The 19,108-nt window shown below is 48.8% G+C and overlaps 1 protein-coding gene across 8 annotated transcripts in view; it reads left to right on the forward strand.

The window, feature by feature from the left end:
* Positions 1-19,108, forward strand: part of SAMD11 (sterile alpha motif domain containing 11) — a 233,663-nt gene that overhangs the window by 154,099 nt on the left and 60,456 nt on the right. The gene's annotated exons all lie outside the window — the stretch shown is intronic.

Consider the following 19,108-nt stretch of genomic DNA (forward strand, 5'->3'; position numbering starts at 1 on the left):
CAGTAAACGAGGCACTTTTTCTATTTCAAGACAAACCTGTCGGATTTTGAAAGAGTAAAGACGAGGTTAAAGCCTGGTCTCTGTGACAAGATGCTTGCTTTCCGCTCCCATGGATTTCAGCGTGAGTCACAGCTGCTCAGCACCACAGGCAGGATTACCTTGCTGAGACTGAGGCATCTCATGAAAATAAATTGTGGAATAAAAAGGAGTTCCAGGGAGGAAAAGGATTTTCCTCCTATTTGTTGCCACTTGATGTCTTGAGGGAAATGCAGGGAGGTGGGTGAGAAATAGATTAGAGGCCATGCATGTTAATACTGTGTGGTGATGCAGGTCAGGATGGAGTCAACATCTTGCCCACCTGAGAATTTCAAGGCACTGTCAACGCAATTAAGCCTTGCCCGTTTCCAAGGAAATCAAGAGTTGTTTCGTGTTGCCCTTGTTAAAGCTGGCCTGACTGGTAGGAAAGGAGAAGGTAGGTAATTTACTTAAAGCTGCATCAACAGACAAGGAGCCTAAGAGAGAATTGATGGTCAGCCACACGCTTGAACTTTTGGACACATGGTAAAGCGAACTCTGAAAGAATATCCGAGGCAGCAGTTCTGTCTTCAAGGTCCTGTGCTGGTGCAGGCATCAAACAGTGAGAAAGGAGAGAGGCAGGAGCATGCAGGGGAATCTCTTTGCTGCTGTGTGTACCAAAAGCCAGTGGAGGGGACAGTCCTGGGGATAATTTTATCCAGGTATGTGCCGCATGAAGGTTGCATAAGGAGGTGGAAGGAAAACAAAGACATCGTTTGCCTTGAGCAAATAAAATTAATTTTACAACCGCAGTTTAAACGGAGATCATAGTGGTGTGTAACCAGCCTTTCTGGATGGGCACAAACCGGATTAGAATGTGTGTTAGACAGACAGACATTTGGCCAAGAACCTGTGTATCTGTGTGCGTGTGTATGTTTAAATCTGATTGTAGCATACTTATGGGCTTTTCCACTTTAAGGTAACCCTGGCATAAACCAGCCAGAACTGCACTTAAACAGCAGTGCTTAAGCTGGATTGGGACATGTATGTGTTTGGTCTAAGCTGCTCGCTTGTTAGAAAACTGCATTTAAGAAGGGATGAAACCGGTTAATCAAAAAGAGGACGTTAAACAAATCAGTCCTAGTGCAAGGATCAGATAAAAAATACCTGGGAAATGGGAGAGGAGAGGCAAACAAAAGCGAAATTCACTGATTTAGCTGTTCCCTTTGGAGGATACACAGAGAGAGAAAAAAGAAAGCAGGAGAGGAGAATTGAAAAGTAGACAGTTCTGAACATGTCAAGGCTGATCCTGACTCGGGATAAAGTATTGCTGTGTGGTGCAGGTAACGTTATCACATGCCAGAGCATCCTGCTGCTCTGCCCTTTAGGGACTGATATAGGATGGCTTCTGGGCTTTCTGTTTATTTATTTAATTATTTATTTATCTGTTTATTTCTTTTTCCTAGTAAGCTTTTGCCTTTTAATCTAGGAGACCTGAAGCAGGTATTAAAGGGTCACAAGAAGTTTTTAGCACCTGGAAGCTAAATGTAACCGCTCTACGCCCCGCAGTCTTTAGCGTCTGCTGCTAAAAGAGCTGGTATTTGTTAGAAAAGCACCTTTAAGTTAGAGCAGAAAAAACAGACAGTGGCAGAGGGACAAGAGTGCCTTCAAATGGAGACTTGCCTTCAGCCTTTCATGTCAGTCACTGATTTCTGCTGGACAACAGGGCTGAAGCAGTACCCCCAGCTGGAAAAGCTGATGGTGAGCTGAACTAAACAGAGTGAGTTGGATTTTGCCCATCTGATTTAAGTCAGGGCAGAGGACTGGTGAGATACACCAAATGGACGTAGACCTGCAGAGCTGTTTCCATGACTCATGATGACTTTGGAGGACAACTGCAAAGGTGTCTCTTGGCTGTGCGCTATAGAAAGCTTAAAAAGATCCCAGTGAAAGACCTCACAATGTATTAACCATGATTTCTGGATTGGTATGGGCAGGACACTTACTTAATATGAAGTTGAATTTGGCCCTTCCAGATTATTTCTGTGGTAGCTTTGGGATGTAGACTGCTTAAGAAAGTGTTTTAGTCCTCATCTTGGAGGAATATACAAAGAGCTCTTACCTTTGTAACTGTCAAAGCTGTGAACCAGGACGTGGTTCCTGAAGGCAAACCAAATAAATACAAGGAAGCTCTTGGCTAATGCCACTGTTGTTGGTAGTCAGGGCATGGCTACGTGGTGACAATGTGTTGGAAGGAAAAGGCTTTCCAGATGGATGAACTGAGTTTGTTCATCAAACAGAGACATACCTGTTTGATTTTAGACAATAGCTGCCCAACAAGTAAATGGATGTGTTCTTTTGTTTAACTCGGAGAAGTAAATCCACACCAAATCCACATAATGATAGACATAAACAAGAACATTCTGTGTCAGAATGAAGAGCATTTGGGAAGGTTCAGCCGAGGAGCTCAGCCTGTAGTTCTGTAGAAAAAATATGAGCAACCTTTGCTTTGCTTGTGCTTGATCACCCACAAAGCATCCATGTAAAGCTGGAGACTGTAGATATACATAAAAAGGAGGGAGCTGCTGCGTATGGGCCTCATGCTCCTCTGGATGCGTTCCACCACTTCCATATCCTGCCTACCAGGCAGAAGATTAAAACTGCTCCGGGTGCTGCAGCGAGCAGGATGGATACTGCCACCCAGACAGAGCCTCAGTGGGTCCATGCAGCCACGCAGACCCTGGGTTGTAGGCAATGCCCCCCTCCAACACCAGCCTGTGCCTCTGATACCGGCTACGCTTGTGGGAGCTGTGCACGAGTCGCAGAACTCCTTCACATGGTGGCAGAGCTGAGGGAGGAGGTGAATAGGTTAAGGACTATCAGGGAATGTGAGAGGGACATAGATCTTTGGAGCAGTGCCCTCGCACAAACCCAGCAGGCTGCTGGAGCCAATGCGGCGGAGCAGCTTGATCCTATAATCTGTGAGGCAGGGGGAACAAGAGTTGGGGGATGGCAGCAGGTTCCTGTCCGGCGTAGGAAACCTGCTCCCCCCACCCAGACAATTAACCCCCAGATAGCCCTCAGAAATAAATATGAAATGCTGCAGGTAGAACCTATTCCCCAGGAAGAAGCAGTGGAAGAAGGAGATGGTCCCCACAGCCTGGAAACATTCCCTAGGCTCCAGCATCCTCGGAGGGCCCTAAAAACATCCTCCGTCAAGAAAAAGAGGAGAGTGATCGTCTTAGGGGATTCCCTTCTTAAAGGAATGGAGGGTCCCATCTGCAGACCGGACCCGCTCCACAGGGAGGTCTGCTGCTTGCCGGGGGCTTCAGTGAGGGATATCAATAGAAAACTCCCTTCCTTGGTGAAGGAAACGGATTACTATCCCCTCTTAGTATTTCAAATAGGTAATGATGACTTACAGCGCAGAAAGCTGAAAGCCATCAAAAGAGACTTCAGGGATTTAGGGAAGATGATTGAGGGCTCTGGAGCTCAAGTGGTGTTTAGCTCCATCCCAATACTAAGGAATATGGAGCAGGAAGTCAGGAACGTACAGATGATTAATGCCTGGCTCCGAGCCTGGTGTGAGGAGAGAGGCTTTGGCTTCTTTGATCATGGGGTGACCCACCCACCCCCAGGTTTTCTTACTAGGGATGGGTCATACTTGTCTCGAAGGGGAACTAAAGTTCTCTCTAAAAATCTGGTTAGGCTCTTAAATAGAGCTTTAAACTAGATGTGAAGGGGGAAGGGGAGGAGACCAGGCTAGTTGGGAATGAGCCTGGAAGTGGGAAACCGGCGGCTGAGAAATGGTGTGCTGGAGAGGACCACCAGTACACCACAATAGGGCAAGTGAGGGCGAGTATAAGTGGGGACAGTAAGGATAAAACTGGGTCTGTGGAATTAGTTATTCCAAGGACCAGTCAATCGAGAATAAACTCTCTTCCCTTTATGAGGGCTGAAGGTTCATCAGCCCAGCTGAAGTGCATTTACACCAATGCACGCAGCATGGGCAATAAGAAGGATGAGCTGGAAGCTGTTGTAGGGCAAGGTGACTATGATGTCATTGCCATCACAGAAACGTGGTGGGATGACTCACATAACTGGACTACAGCTATGTTGGGATATAAACTCTTCAGGCGGGACAGGAAGGGTAGGATAGGAGGCGGGGTAGCCCTCTATGTCAAAGAATGCTTTGAAACTCTCGAACTGGATTACGGTGAGGACGGGATCGAGTGCCTATGGGTTAAAATCAGAGGAGCCCACAAGAAAGGGGACTTTGTGATAGGAGTCTGTTACAGACCACCCAGCCAAGAAGAAGCTGCTGATGAACTCTTCTATAAACAGCTGGGGACAGTCTCTAAATCTCTGCCTCTTGTCCTTGTGGGAGACTTTAACTTTCCGGATGTCTGCTGGGAGTACAATACAGCAGAAAGGAAACAGTCTAGGAGGTTCCTGGAGTGCATCGAAGACAACTTCCTTGCACAACTGGTTAGCGAACCAACAAGGGAGGGTGCCTTCCTAGACCTGCTGTTTGTGAATAGGGAAGGTCTTGTTGGGGATTTGACGGTTGGAGGACGCCTGGGATTAAGTGATCATGAGATGATAGGGTTTTCAGTTCTAGGTGGGATTAAGAAGGGGGTTAGCAAAGCAGTCACATTAAACTTCCAGAGGGCAGACTTTGGCCTGTTCAGAAGGTTGATTAGCAAAGTCCCGTGGGAAACAGTCCTTCAGGGCAAGGGAGCCCATGAGGGTTGGGCGCTCTTGAAAAATGAAATCCTATCAGCTCAAGAGCAGGCCATCCCTGTGTTCCGGAAAAGGAGCCGGCGGGGGGAAAAGCCAGCTTGGTGGAGCAGGGTGATCTCAAGATGCGTCAATAAGAAAAAGAAGCTCTATGTGCTCTGGAGGAAAGGACAGGCATCTTGGGTGGACTACAGGGACGAAGTGAGATCGTGCAGGGAAAAAATCAGGAGGGCCAAGGCCCAACTAGAATTAAAACTCGCTAAGTCTGTGAAAGACAACAAAAAGTCTTTCTACAAGTACATTAACAGGAAAAGGAGGACGAGGGAGAATATCCAGTCTCTAGTGGATGCAGAAGGAATAACAGTGACAGGGGATAAGGACAAGGCTGAGGTACTTAATGCCTTCTTCGCCTCAGTCTTTAATAGCAAAGAAAGTTGTTCCTTCTGTTTACAAATCCAAGAGTTAGAGGGGCAGATTGAGGCTCCCGTGATCCAAGAGGAGGCGGTTAGAGACTTGCTTGCCCAGCTAGACGTCCACAAGTCTATGGGGCCGGATGGGATCCACCCAAGAGTATTGAAGGAACTGGCGGATGTCCTTTCCAAACCCCTATCCATCATCTTCCAGAGGTCCTGGCTGACTGGGGAAGTTCCACTAGACTGGAGGCTGGCTGATGTTGTGCCCATATACAAGAAGGGTTGCAGAGAGGATCCGGGGAACTACAGGCCTGTCAGTCTCACCTCAGTGCCAGGGAAAGTCATGGAACAGGTAATCTTGAGTGCTATCATGAAGCACACGCAAGAGAACCGGGTGATCAGGCCCAGTCAACATGGGTTTACAAAAGGCAGATCTTGCCAAACTAACCTGATCACCTTCTATGACAAAATCACTCAACTACTGGATGGGGGAAAGGCTGTGGATGTAGTCTTCTTGGACTTCAGTAAAGCCTTTGACACAGTTTCTCACAGCATTCTGCTTCAGAAACTGTCAGCCTCTGGCCTGGACAGGCGCACACTCTCCTGGGTTGAAAACTGGTTGGATGGCCGGGCCCAGAGAGTGGTGGTCAATGGAGTTAACTCCAGCTGGAGGCCAGTCACAAGTGGAGTTCCTCAGGGCTCAGTACTGGGTCCAGCTCTGTTCAATGTCTTTATCAATGACCTGGATGAAGGCATTGAGTGCACCCTCAGCAAGTTTGCAGATGACACTAAGCTGGGAGGAAGTGTCGACCTGCTGGAGGGTAGGGAGGCTCTGCAAAGGGATCTGAACAGGCTGGACTGCTGGGCCGAGACCAATGGGATGAGGTTTAACAAGACCAAATGCCGGGTCCTGCACTTGGGGCACAACAACCCTATGCAGCGCTACAGACTGGGGGAAGAATGGCTGGAGAGCTGCACAGAAGAGAAGGACCTGGGGGTGCTGGTTGACAGCCGACTGAACATGAGCCAGCAGTGTGCCCAGGTGGCCAAGAAGGCCAATGGCATCTTGGCTTGTATCAGAAATGGGGTCACCAGCAGGTCCAGGGAGGTTATTCTCCCTCTGTACTCGGCACTGGTGAGACCGCACCTCGAATACTGTGTTCAGTTCTGGGCCCCTCACCACAAGAAGGATGTTGAGGCTCTGGAGCGTGTCCAGAGAAGAGCAACAAAGCTGGTGAGGGGGCTGGAGAACAAGTCTTATGAGGAGCGGCTGAGAGAGCTGGGGTTGTTTAGCCTGGAGAAGAGGAGGCTGAGGGGAGACCTTATTACTCTCTACAACTACCTGAAAGGAGGTTGTGGAGAGGAGGGAGCTGGCCTCTTCTCCCAAGTGACAGGGGACAGGACTAGAGGGAATGGCCTGAAGCTCCGTCAGGGGAGGTTCAGGTTGGATATCAGAAAAAAATTCTTCACAGTAAGAGTCATTGGGTACTGGAACAGGCTGCCCAGGGAGGTGGTCGAGTCGCCTTCCCTGGAGGTGTTTAAGGAACGGGTGGATGAAGTACTTAGGGACATGGTTTAGGGAGTGTTAGGAACGGTTGGACTCGATGATCCAATGGGTCCTTTCCAACCTTGTGTGATTCTGTGATTCTGTGATTCTTTTGTTGGGGATTCCAGAACTGGACATAGCACATCAGAAATGTTGCCATCTCTTTAGTGTATCCTTCATGGGAGGGGTATGGTGGACCTTTTGTAGGGCAGCTGAAAGGGTTCTGGGTAAACTGAGCATGTGAAGGCATCTTGAGGCCTTGGTGTTGATATACATATAAGCTTGGTTGCAGCTTTTGGGGAGCATTCTTGATATATTTAAGCCACATACTGCGATTGAAAAGAGAATCTTATCCTTCTGCTTTGAGATTGTATGTTTGATCAAAGATTCAAGGGCATGTTTCTGGACTAGGAGGTTTTCTGACCTCCCTCTTCACACCCTACTGGGAATAAGAAAGGGTTCAACTCTAAGGCTATCTTGTCCTTAATATGTGGGATGTGTGAGTGATTCCTGTAGATCATTAGTTCCCACTGTTCATTGTCTGGACTTATACTCCATTATCCATTTAAAATCGCTTATCTGAGTATTTTAATATTTCATCAGTTCAAAGCAGGCGGCCTAATGAATTGAGAAAATGAGGAGAATTTGGGATATTTAAAGGGACCTTATACCCATCAGGCACGCCAGCTGCATGTCAGCACCACGTTCCTTTTCTTGGCTGAGCAAAACATTTCTGTTTGTCTGTTACTGAGGAACCTTGGAATGCAGCATCTCGACAAGTCCAAAATTTCGTGTCAGCAGGACAAGCCCTTTGAATTTGGTACAAATCAAAAAACCTATCCAGAGAAAAATCAGGACCTCCAGGCTGCCTGGTGCTGCAGGCAGAGGAATTGTTTGGCCCTTCCCTGCACTTCCATGCATGCAGCAGGAGCAGTTGCTTAGCTTAGAGTGTGAGGCTGGGTGTTCCTTGGGTTCTGACAAGTAAGAGAGTTTTCAGAAGTGTTTTTTAAGGGATGAGTTTGGAGATCGAGCATGGGAGACCCAGGAACTTGGAGGAACTGGGGGTAAGCAGAGATGATTAGGTTGGTGTTAATGACAAACTGGGGAACTAAAAGAAGGGTGTATAAATTTGTGTGGGAAATGAGGGAAAGGAAAACGAAGAGGCAGTGCTAAACAGAATCATGGAATGGTTTGGGTTAGAAGGGAAACTAAAGCCTGTCTGTTTCTAACCCCCTGCCATGGCAGGGGCACCTCCCACTGGATCCAGTTGCTTCAAGCCCCATCCACCCTGGCCTTGAACACCTCAAGGGATGGGACAGCCACCACTTCTCTGGGCAGCCTGGACCAGGACCACATCGCCACACAGGAAAACATTTCTCCCTAAGATCTCATCTCAATCTCCCCACATTCAGCTGAAAACCGTTCCCCCTCATCCTGTCCCTGCGCTCCTTGATCAAGAGCCTTTCCCCAGCTTTCCTCCATAGGAAGGTTTTTTGCTCCCAGATTTCAACTGTGGTGCAAATGCAGGATTCAAGATGCATCAGACCTGCCTGATAGTTTTCCATGCCCAGACGCCCTGGCTCCATTGCTGCAGGCAGGAGGGGAAACCTGAGGCTAAAATGTCAGCGTGGGCATCCTCCTTGCTGAAGCCTTTGTGGCACCTTGATGAAAGGGCACATGTCAAAAGCAACTGTCAGAATAAGGTACCAGTAATGAGGACTGGGTTTGCTCTTCATCTCAGTGCTTTATCTCTTCTTGATCTCTAGTCCAGCACCAATGTGGTGTCGTTCCATCTTATTTTTATTCATGGGCTTGCAGAGAGCTGAATGACAAAGCAGGGTTACAATAAAAACATCTTTATACTTATTTCCACCTAATTTTGGACTTGCCAGCTCTACTGATCATTTTTATGAACTGTCATGAGCATTAATGAAGTTTTGTGAGCATTTTGCTTGGGACATTGCAGGGTGATTTTTTTTTTTCCTCCAAGATAAGTCTGCAGGGAGAATTAGGGCTGCGTTGCCTGTGTTTAGGATTTTCAGCTCCCAAGTTCCTCCAGTTTCTACCCAGCTCCCTCCAGCTGGTAAAACTTGTTCACCCCTTCTCCCTCTTTTCCCTTCCCTCACCTTTCCCCTTTCCTTCCCTTTCTGCCTATATCTGATGGGTGGCATCTTGTCGGAAGGTGAAGATAACCTGAGAGGCAGAACAGGGTGCTGGTAAATTGTTGTCTGTCAAGGTCTATCAAGACTGATGGCTAAGAAGGATGGAGAGTGACTGAGAGCTTTTTTTAGTCAATGATGAAGCTTTAAAAGGCAACCAAAAGACTGAGCAATAAAAAGATAACCAAGGAGGCCAAGGAATGAGAGGCAACTGCGCCTTGGGCTTTGCCTGCTGGAAATCACCCTTCTGTCTTCTGTCTAGAGTGCAAAATTCCCATGGGTTATTGCTTGCTCCTGGAGGTAGGTGGGAGTCTTCTCGTTAGCTTCAGCAAGTCCCACGTTGGATTCCTGAATCACAGGGCCAGTTGGCATTTGGTTCAGCATGTGGAAGTGCTGGTTATAAATGTCAGTTGCCAGGTAGATGGCGGGGGCGGGGGGGGGGGGGGAGGGTTTGCAGCAAAGTTAGAGATGAACTTGGAAAATAAGGCAAGGTAGCTTCCTGCCAGCAGTTTGGCACATTGCAGTTGATGCAAGGCAGAGGAGCTGAGGATGTCCTGGAGTGTCAGAACTGGGATTGGGAGAGGCAGTAAGAGGGGTCTGAGGGAGGGAGGCATCCTCTCTGCTCCTCAGAGCTGCACAAACACATGCTCGCTTGCATCCAGCTTCTTTGCCTGGGGCTTATCTGCCTGTCTATGATGGAAGAGTGACACGGGCTGTCAGCGGGTCACGCTGCCTATTGTTTAACAGTGGAAGAAACTCCACCGCTCCCCCTTGCAGCCCCTAACTTCTTTATTAGTCACCTGATCAGAGCCTTCAAATCCTTGACCCAAATCCTCCTGTGCCCAGCTTTAGGTCTTATCCTGCTCTGGCTGTTCTGTCCAGTGTCGACCTGAGAGGAAAGGTATTGGCTGTGTGCTGTGTGATTAGGGAGATACTGCTGGATGTTTTGAGCTGTGTGCAAGGTGATAAGCAGGAGCCAGGGAGGAGGGGAGAGCCCTTGATCAGTCTGAGCTGCCAGCTTTCCCTGATCCACATCCCTTCTCTGTTTCTGCTGACTCAGTGACCCCGGTTTTACTGCTGGGGAGTGTTGGAGATGGTGACCTTGCCTGCCTGCTCAAGGACCTCTGGCACTCAAAGGCCGTGCCAGGGCAAACCAAGACACACAGGGGAGAAAGTTACTTTGCAGAATTTCTTATCTCATGATGACTCTCAGCTCTGCTGGACTGGAAGGTGGTTAATCCTGCACCAATTTGGTGCTGCGCGTGTGGCAGGGAGTCAGAGTGGTCGCCTTGTGAAAGAAGCTGGTTTTCGTCTGGGTAGGAAACTGTGTGTAGTTGTGGGGAAGAAGCTGAGAGGATTCTTCAGCTGTTGGGAATAAACAGTGTATTTTACTTCCAGACCACTCAGTTCTGAGATGGAGGGGTTCTGAGATGGAGCGGGGTCTCTTCCTGGTGGGCAGAGCCGCAGGGCAGGGCACGGCACACATTTATTTCATGCTGAGATGCCACAGGATTCCGGGAGAACGATAGACTAGTTTGCAGACAGATTCTGTGCGGGAGATCAGACAAGGTAGATACAACAGTCCCTTTTGGGGCTTAAAATCAATGAATCTGTGATTAAAAGGCCCACAGAGGCTGGACATTGCAGGATAAGGGAATAAGAGTGGCGATTTATGTGGGAGCTGTGGTCTCTTGTGGCAGCACAGTGACCACAGTGGCCCAGCTCATGTTTGTCTTTCTGGGTCCTTTTAACGAACCCCAGGTTTACCCGTGCATAGGTGTTCAAGGCCAGGCTGGATGGGGATTTGAGCCCCCAGATCCAGCGGGCATTGTCCCTGCCTATGGCAGGGGGTTGGAACTGGGTGGGCTTTAAGGTCCCTTCCAACGCAAACCATTCTATGGTTCTATAGTGGGGAGAAGGAAGACGGATTTTTTTTTCAAGGGCTGGGGTGCATGTGTTTCTTGGAAATTGGTTATTAGTTTTGATTTGGGTTTAAAAAACTACTAACTAAAACATATGAGAGCTTTTGAGTGGTGGTTTTACATCAGTCCTGATATTAGGTAGTCATGCTGTTACATAAGGCTGTTTCTCAGAGCTATAATGATGCAACAGTATTTATAGACCAGTCTGGGTTTTCCTTTTAATGGCTTCCGTAAAAAGCTCATTATTCGCTTCCCACAGTCGCTGGCTGATTTACATGCGTGTCCTGTCCCTGGGCGTACACGCCGCTTTGGGTAGCCCTGAGCGACTCGCACTGCCTGCACGTCGCTAAATGACTCTGACAACAGCCTGCGTGCGACACCACGCTGGTCCTCACACCAGAAACTTGTCTTTTGGGGAGATGCTGAGTGGCGGGAGAGGAGGGTGACAGAGAAGAAGAAATCATTTGTGTTTGGGCAGGTTTTGGCCATATTGTCATCTCCTTGGAGCTGCAAACTATCGTTCCTGGCATATCAGACTGGCCAGGGGAGGGACTTGGTGTGATTAGGATGAGTGCGCACGGTACGTAGAAGGTAACAGAGTAAAGAGAGACAGGGAATCTGTTCCCTGAGCCAAGGGCACCACTGAAATCTACTCTTGAACTGGACTTGCTAAGAGAAAGGAAGGAACAGAAACTCGGCATGTGTTCCTCAGTGATGTAGGAGGGTTGGTGTGGAGGATGCACCTGTGCTGATCTCCACTCTCCCTGGTTTAATCAATGCCCTGGCGTCTTTCCCCCTGCAAGCCCTGACATTCTGCCTTTTGCATATTGGATTTTTTTTTCTTTATTGTAAGGAGGGGCAGAGAGTTGGGACAGTTTTATGGCGACTGTATTGATCGGTAAAATTTAATATAATCTCTGCACTTACTGTGTGATCGTTAAGGGGATGGAGAGCCAGTGAAACATAGTTAAAAAGAAATATTTTTCAGTTTTATTTCCTCCCATGCTACTTTTCGGAGTCTCTCTCCTCTTCCAAACCTGGCATCAATCTCCTACTTTGCACCCCTTCAAAGACAGTCGTGATTTTTGACTGTTTTTTACAGTTTGCCTTTGATTTGTTTTAAGTATTAGGAAAAAGACTTATCCAGTCTGGTCCAGTGTTAGATTAATTCACCATCTCCTCAGCTAAGGGTCTGGCAGTTTGTGGATCTCTGTGATTTTGTGTCTGCTGGAAATATCACTCCTTTTTTTTAATCTCAGATATATCTGGAGCTCCTATGGCTGAAGCACCAGGTTGTCTCCTGGTGTCTAATGCCTCCCCCTCACATAGTCCCCATGTGGATGGAGAGGAGCAGCACAAAGTGGTTAACTGACACGCCAGCGCATTCTGGGCAGGAAAGTGGAGCAGAAAAATGACAGCTTGAGTTTGAAACTTGTGCTGAATATTCTACCCACTGGAGCAGCCTGCTTTGAGTCCTGCTGAGTGGTGCTGTGCGTGATGTACCTCCTCAGCAGGGACCTGCACTTCTTGTCCCTGATGCCAAGCACTGAAAGGTTACTGTGCATGAACGTGAGTCCGGAGGAGGCCACAAAGATGATCCAAGGGCTGGAGCACCTCCCGAACAAGGCCAAGCTGAGAGAGTTGGGGTTGTTCAGCCTGGAGAAGAGAAGGTTCTGGAGAGAGCTTAGAGCAGCTTCCAGCACTGAAAGGGGCTCCAGGAAAGCTGGGGAGGGGCTCTTGATCAGGGAGTACAGGGATAGGACAATGTGGAATGGTTTTCAGATGGAAGAGCGGAGATTGATTTGAGATCTTAGGAAGAAATGTTCTGCTGTGAGAGTGGGGAGGCTCTGGCCCAGGTTGCCCAGAGCAGTGGTGGCTGCCTCATCTCTGGAGGTGTCCAAGGCCAGGTTGGATGGGGCTTGAAGCAACCTGATCCCCATGGCAGGGGGTTGGAACTGGGTGGGCTTTGAGGTCCATTCCAAACCAAACTGTTCTATGATTCTATGATCTTGCAGCTCAAAGCATGGGCAGAGCAAACCCTGTCTGCCAGCGGGATGGACGATCACTAAGACACAAACAGGGCTCATTAGGGCTCACCCTGCGAGGAGAACAGGCCTTGACATTTGTAGCGAGGCTACGGTTGTTTTGGCCTCCTTATGTTGGAAGGGGCTGCAGCAAACAAGGAGGCAGCTGCTATTGATAAGTATTTAAATCTTGACCAAATTCTCTCCTTCCCATCTCATCCTACCTCTTCACAATCACTCTTTGCAGTCACTCTGAGCTGCGTGTTGCGAGAATCACCAGACCCTGCGGGCGCCTGGCTGCCTCTGCTAGATGCGGAGGCTCTGACACTGATTTATATTTTGGTTAATTGTCTCCATCCATTAGTCTCCTCATCCTTCTCCCTGTTAAAGATGCAGTTGCTGCTAATGTCTGTAAATGAAACACGTTTAAGAGGCGTTGCTCCTAGTCTGAATGTGGCTTGGGTTAACAATCACTGGTAACTGCCACCTCCTGAAGTTCTCAAGGTCCTGTGTCTCCACCCAGGTGCCGGGCAGCCCTGGTGTTTGTTTGCATCTCTCTGCTTTCTCTCACTCCAGGGACCAAGAGCTGAAGGGGCCAAGAGGCTGAGAAGTCTGTCCGTTTGTCTAATCCCCTCTGTAAGTCACTCCATGCTGGATGTGGTGGTAGGATGGCTCCAGAACCAAGCTGAGAAGATAGATTTGAGCAGCAAGGGACTGAGGGTCCAAATGTTGGTCAGCATGAGGACCAGGGAACAAGACAGCAATAGCTGCTGCCTTCAAACACTGCCAATTTGAGGCTTATGGTGCAAACGGTTCCTAAAGGTCGGTCACACAGGATTGCTTCATGTCTGGTTACCTTGGCCTCCCTGAGGGGGCTTGCTCCTGTTTCATTTACACATCCCAAGGGACGGCTACATTTAGCAAATCTGACAGCTCAGTGGCAGTTCCTACAATGGATTTCTTCCTTGAGCACTGGTTTGGGCTCATTAGCTGGCTTAGATGATGTTGCTCATGCGATGCGAGGTTTAGCTGCTGTCCTGCAGGTGCTTCTCTGCAGACCCACAGATGAGTCAATGGATTGCTGTGACGTCTGGTCCCAAACGACACCTGCTGTCTGGGTGCTGTTTCCAGCAGTTGTTGATGTGGCTGCCTCTCCCCTCGAGTGCCTTTTCCCGTAAGCAGTGCTGCTATCAAATGACCACTGGTGGACCATTACGCTGCCATTAGGAAGGTCTCATCAGAACAACCGCCTTTGGAGGAGACAGAGGACCAGCGAGTTCCATTAAACACAGACACTGTAGCAATCAGTGTTCGCAGAGAACATTAGCAGTGTTTTTTTTTTCCTCCAGTGGTAATTTTTGCAGCCAGTAGTGATGAATGCGTCTCATTGCTTCGTTGCACTTTGCAGAGTGGGTTCCTTGTGTCAGAGCGCTGGGATGTGTTAGACCATCGCCTCTGTTAGAGTGTGAGGTTTTAGGAGGAGAAAGACTTTGTTGTTTCCCAGCATGGAAACTGCGGCACCTGCCTCCTGTGCTGCCCTCACCTGCAGTCTTCTGTTGTGGCCAGTGGAACAGGACAAGTGTTCGATGCTTTCAGAAATACCCTCCAAGGCCAGGTGGGCATTTTGTTAAAGAGCAGCTTTTCCTTTAGACAAAGGCACTATTTGGACTTGGTCTTTAAAGCTTTGTGGTGGCTGCTTGCAGCCTGCGTGGCCTGAGTTGTGGTGCCCTGGTGAGCTGCTCCATTGCCTGTGGCTTAGGCAAACCCCTTATCGCAGCTTTCCTGCGTTCCTGGTAAATGGATCTGTTGCTCCTGTGCCCTTTCTTCATCAGGATTTGAAAACTGCCCAGACCATAATAATACCCAGCCACTTCTCCAGCTGTTGCTTTTGGCACCAAGGCAGAGCTTTGCAGCAGGATGGAAATCCTATTGGATGGAAAGCAGGTTGCAAAAGCCTAGGACATGCTTTTTGGTGGATAAATGGGCAAGGCAAAGGCAGGGCAGATATACAGCATCTTTGCTTGGGATGGTTACTTTTCCAGTGTTACATGGAGCACAATAATAAGCATTTAGATGTCATTACTGCCAGCTTTACTCCTTCTTCAAGCATATTCCGTCCATGACAAGGTCTGTGCTACCTTGAAGCTACAGAGTTGGCCTTGAGAGTAGTCTACATGGCTTTTGGGAAGCTGCTGGCTTGCCCTTATTTCTTAGTAGGAGGGATGTCTTTGTGAAGATGGGATCTCACTCCTTCATCAGAGATCATCACAAACTCCTTTGCCACACGAGATCTGTATCTTCCTTTTAACATTTCATCCCTTCCTGCAGCCGCTCAGTACGATGTTGCAAGAACAGGATGGTGGATTCAAATAGAGAATGAGCAACAGCACATCAGCTGGAATTGAAAGCTACAGTGTAAGTTAATCTTTACCAGACATGTTTAGATTCTCTATTCAGATATAGGACAGGGTGAATTTGAGCATTCTAAGTTGTGGTTAAATGTGTATTGAAGTTCAGCCTCAAAACTCTTGAAGTGCTGCAAGTTCTTCTGTAAAGCTTTGCCCACCAAAATAGCAGAAATACCTGAAAAACATGTCTTGTGATCAAAGCTTTGATCATCCCGAGCCAGTTTATCAAAGAAAGGTCTCATGGGACTGTCAGTAACACTGAATCACTTCACAGTTTGAAAGCAAATCTGGCAGTGGCCAAACAGCCACGAGCCTCCTGGAATCCCTCACAGCGAGTACTCCATTTTCTACCCATCATTTTACCGCAGAGCAGAACTTGCTGCTGTGGATGAAAGTGCCCAGCCAGTTGTGCCTCACGTTCCCCTGCTGCTGCCAACACACCTGCATTACTGCAGGTCCCCAAACCATTAATTACCAAGCCCCATGCAAACTGAATGTTGCCTTGGCAACCTGCAGCCCTCCAGAAGGCTGTTTGTCTCCTCCTTGACCTTTCAGGAGATCAGTATCTTGCTCAAGCCCCCTTCTCTAACCTGTTTGTTTTTTTTTTTTTAATATAATATGATGCTACTGGAAGGGCTCAGACCTTTAATCTGATTGTGTGTGCATGTGGCAGTGCATGGTCGGGGCAGCGCCTGCATTAGCAGGCACCCAGCAGCGGCTCCGAGACAAGGGTGAAGCGCGGTGTGGCTCTGCTCTGCTGGGGCTGCAAGTGAGCACTTGGGTGGGATTATTGGTTTCAGCACACAGATGGGGGATCCCTCTACAAGGGAAGGACCAGCCCTTTCCAATCCCCTTAATGCAGGCTCCTTCTCACTGTGGTCATGCAAGAGTTGTGCTTTTGCTGATGTGCACCTGAGCAGGGATGCTGTCACACCAGTTTCAGGGCCCTTCAGCTGCAGTAGTTGCTGTGCCAGACCAAGCAGCCAAGTTTTGAGCATTACTATACATAGGGATCCCAAAAGTGTGGTTCTGGATCCTGACTTGAGGTCCTCAAGTTGTAATTCTTCTGCTTCTGCATTCCCACCGAGGGAAGGATCTTTAATCATGCATTGGCTCTGCCTGTTGGAGCCCTGAAGCCAGGCTGTGAGAATTGGGGTTGTTCAGCCTGGAGAAGAGAAGGCTCCAGGGAGACCTTAGAGCAGCTTCCGGCACTGAAAGGGGAAAAAAAGGGAAAGCTGGGGAGGGGCTCTTGATCAGCGACTGCAGGGACAGGAGGAGGGGAATGGTTTTAAGCTGAAAGAGGGGAGATTGAGATGATGTGTTAGGAAGAAGTGTTTCCCTGTGAGGGTGGGGAGGCCCTGGCCCAGGCTGCCCAGAGCAGTGGTGGCTGCCCCATCCCTGGAGGGGTTCCAGGCCAGGATGGATGGGGCTTGGAGCCCCTGATCCAGTGGGAGGTGTCCCTGCCCATGGCAGGAGGGGGACTGGGTGAGCATTAAAGGTCCCTTCTGACCCAAATCATTCCATGATTCTGTAATTGTGAGCAGGTGGAACGCACAGTGAATGCCCTGTAACCTGGCCGAGGGAGGCGATCTCATCTCTGCTCTGTGCCGCTTGTTCAGGATGCGTTCTGCACGGCTCAGCTCTGTGCATGGATATCCAGCTGCGTAGCCTCATCTGTGGGACATGGGCTTTGATGGGTGCTGGACTGGGCATAAATGTCCAGAGCCAACAGTTGTGAGCAAAGTATGAAGAATCGGGGACCAGGTAGCCAAAGCAAATTGATTGAAGCCGGTGTGGAGGACCAGGGTGGACTGCCCTGCCCAGGTGTGGACACTGAGTGAGTGCAGGTGTGGGTACAAAGTGAGTGCAGGTGCTTCTTGTCCTGCAGAGCTGCTGGTGTTGGTGGGGAAAACCAGGCTGCTCTGCTCAGGGCAGCACATTGTGCAGTCTGCAGCAGCAGGTAAGTGACTGGATGAATCTTTCAGATTTTTTGAGTTTTCTGTGGAGAAACATGCTTGCTGTTCCTAGGATTGTTATGGGAGGTGGATGAGTCAGGGCTGCGGTAGGTGTTGGGCTGCCTTGTGCTGTAGGGCTGGTGTCAGTGGTGCTTATTTTGCTGAGGTGTTCCCCTGCAGGCTGGGGGTACAGGAAGGTCTGGTCAGGACTGAGCTGTGATGGAGTTTGGCTGGGCTGGAGTTGCAGCTCATGCTTTGTAACTTTTTGTCCATGGACCAAGCAGATCTCCCAAAACCTGTGCTTTGTCTTTTGTTCTCCTGCTGGGCTAACCAGCAGCGGACAATGTGATTCCAGGGTTGGGAGCGCAGTTGCAGTGCTGTGATCCAGGGTAGTGAGTGTGCAAAACAGGGGAATTCTGAATGCTGGTGGTCCTGGCTGAGAACCCTTTTCCTGGCTCAGGCATTAAGGGGCTGGGGAAGTCCCTGAAGAACTGAGACTCACTTAAATGTTGAACTTCCACTGTCTATTAAATAGCATTGGGATGAAAGCAGTCGGTTGGACTTTGCTCTGTGGAGGTTCAGGAGGGTCTCTGGTAAAATGATGTTTGTTTGCTGTCTCATGCAGTCGTGGCTGAGGCAGAGTTCTCAAATTGAAGCTGGTGTTTCGTTCTGTTGATCCAATGTGATTGTGAAGTTCTCTGTGGTCTAGGCAGAGCCTTATACGAGTCTGTCCCTCAGCAGAGAGCCCACGAAGTCACTGGAGTCTGATTGCGGCTGGGTTTGATGGGGCCAGTTTGGCTTACAGTATTTATTTATGCTTACAGTCTTCATCTACGCAGAAAGGGATCTCATCTTTTCATAAAAACCTCTGCTTATTCACTCTCTTTTCTCATGCTACAACTGAGTTCCAGCTCTAAGCCACCTTCCATTCCGCCTGATGTAGAACAAGCCTGGAACAAAAAGGCAATCTCTGCTTCAACCGTGGCATATGCTAAGGTGAAAGGAACAACTAGGGAAGGTTTGACGTGTTAAAAGCCGTCTTGGCCTTATCTCTAGCCTTTCTTCCCTTTCCTCTCAATGTCACCTTTGTGTTCAGTTCACCTTCTGGAAAGGTATTCCAGCAAGGTCTGTTTTCCCGGGATCCTGCCCAGTTGTGACTGGGTTGAATTCAAAGAATCATGGAATGGTTTGGGTTGGAAGGGACCTCAAAGCCCATCCAGTTCCAACCGAGGGCCAGGGACACCTGGCCTGGCCTCATGGCAGGGGCATCTCCTACTGGATCCAGTTGCTCCAAGCCCCATCCAACCTGGCCTTAAACTCCTCCAGGGATGAGGCAGCCACCACTGCTCTGGGAAACTTGGGCCAGGGCCTCCCTATCCTCACAGGAAAATGTTCCTTTTGAAGATCTCATATAACCCTCCCCTCTTTCAGATGAAAACCATTCACCCTCATCCCATCCCTGCACTCTCTGATTAAGAGCCCCTCCCCAGCTGTCCTGCAGCCCCTTTCAGCACTGGAAGCTGCTCTAAGGTCTCCCTGGAGCCTTCTCTTCTCCAGGCTGGACAACCAAAACTTTCTCAGCCTGTTCTGTGCTACCTGTTGGTCCTGTGGTGTCTGCTCCTGCATGGAGTTGTAACTTGCTAAAGCACCTTTTGCATACTATGATGATTTTAATTTTAAAGCCATGGAAGATCTAAATTCGCAGGCTTATTGGGCAAGAAAAATATCAGTTCTGGTGTGGTGATGTTTCCTTCCCTGTAGGTCTCATGGTTTTAGTTCACAGTGAATCTATCACAGTATTCTGCATGCTTTGTATTTTGGAGAATCAATGTTAAGGAGTTGCAGTGCTCTTTTCCAGAGAGAGAGATAGTGGGGGATAAAACAGTTCCTTCTCGTAGTTCTCCTGATGTGTTTACGTATGAGAGG

Source organism: Cuculus canorus, chromosome 21 (assembly GCF_017976375.1).
Source record: "Cuculus canorus isolate bCucCan1 chromosome 21, bCucCan1.pri, whole genome shotgun sequence".
NCBI lineage: Eukaryota > Metazoa > Chordata > Aves > Cuculiformes > Cuculidae > Cuculus > Cuculus canorus.